The following is a 1,777-nucleotide window of genomic DNA, read 5'->3' as shown; positions in this document are numbered from 1 at the left end:
CTGAGAATCTATCTATTCACTAAGTCTTGTCAGCAGCATCTTGAAAGTACAACGGGAGACTTTGTAAACCTGCACCCTTTGGAAACTGAAGACTCTCCACACACTCTGCACACCAATAGCACTTGGCCAAGGCAGGAGTGTCACTGCAGGGTGATTTATGAAGGTGAAGCCAGCTCTGGGGAAAGGAGCATATTCACATAGTTCACCAGAGAGTTAGAAAATAAGATCCTTTCTTTTTGGAAACTCTAGGGTCAGTGGGAGATGGATTATGCTTAGCCAACAACTAAGAATTCTTACGATGAGGATGAGATGAAGCGGTGAGCGTCACAGTGAGGTGTGGCCCAGGACACTTGTGACCCTAACGGTATCACATGAAAAACATAGGCACGTTGAGGATTACAGCTGGAAGAGCACAGGTGGAAGAACTGTTTTTAAAAATGAGAAGGGATTTCTTTAAGTAGAATATTTTTATTTGTTAGAGAAATAGAAACCTCTACAAAATAATATAGAGAAATATGAAAATGTTAAAACCTACGCAAAATGTAGCCTTCTAGTATGATGTGTGAGCATTGATTGGACCAGAAAATAAATATAGAAACACAAAGATGACTGCCTATAAGACAATAAGAAAGATGAACATCCCCTTCTTTTGACTTCTTGCTCACAGTGACTCCTTTTTAGCCTATTAAAGAAACTAGATGGGTGAAGAACTATAAAATACTAGTAAATTATAGACATTTGGAACGTAATTCTAAGTGTTCCTATGTTATCTGTGATTTCACTTGAACTGGGTTGAGGTTTTCTTTGGTCAGTGAATGCTTTCAGGAATGTGGCCTACAGGACCCCTGTTTCACATCAGTTGTCTAGAGTATGGCTGATTCCAAATTCCCTATGCAGCGCTTAGGGTTCATCATGAGTCTTAACGTTATAATTAAAATGTATGTATCCGATTGTTGTTGTCGTTTTTTAGATCTCTACTGGTTCCTTAAAATGTCCTTTGGAGCAAAACCATGTGCTCAAATGTTCCCCACATTTTCCATGATTCAGAAACTTGAGCTGAATTTTTTTCCTGACTCTGATCTATGAACTTTATTCTAAGTGTAGGAGGAGGAATGTTTAAGAGTGAGCAGAGAGGATGAGTGGGGGACTGGGCATCGTGATAAATTGACTTGAAAACAAAAGATTTGTCTCCGAGTGAGGCCCAGCAAGCAAGGGAGCAGAAGTGGCTGGAGGTGTGGCTCTACAGTGCCCGTCTGGCATGCGCAAAGTCCTGGGCTTGCACAGGATTCTTCAAAGGCAGCTTAGCCACCAATGACATTAATGTGACACAGAAACTGTGTGACTTTATTACCGTCCTGCTAACATGATGGCACAACACAGATTTAACGTGACGCCTGCTAGTCCAGTCCTTCCAGTTTTCGATTCAGTTGTTTCTGTACCTAGAAAAGAAAGGGTGCCTCTTTTGATATTTTATGATGAAGCAGGATTCTTTCCCTCATTTGGGGGGGGGGGAGTAGCAAAGACCACACAGGTGGCTGCCATGAGACTTGATGAAGCTGACGGTGCTAAACAAGTGGATACAGTTTCTACATTTTAAATTAACTTTGAAACTGAAACCCACGATCTTGTCATTATTTAGCATTCAAAGCATACAGGACCTTCAGGCGTCTCCTCTCAGAGGATTGTTCAGTTCCTATTCCAGATCCATAAATTGCAAGTGATTGAGAGATCCGTGTCTACAACGTGAAATTATGTAGCAAGGAGCAGCAAGCGGGTC

Source organism: Acomys minous (assembly GCF_964271855.1).
Source record: "Acomys minous genome assembly, chromosome: 19".
Taxonomy (NCBI): domain Eukaryota; kingdom Metazoa; phylum Chordata; class Mammalia; order Rodentia; family Muridae; genus Acomys; species Acomys minous.
The sequence above is the reverse complement of the archived record's forward strand: the minus strand, read 5'-3'. Positions refer to the sequence as shown.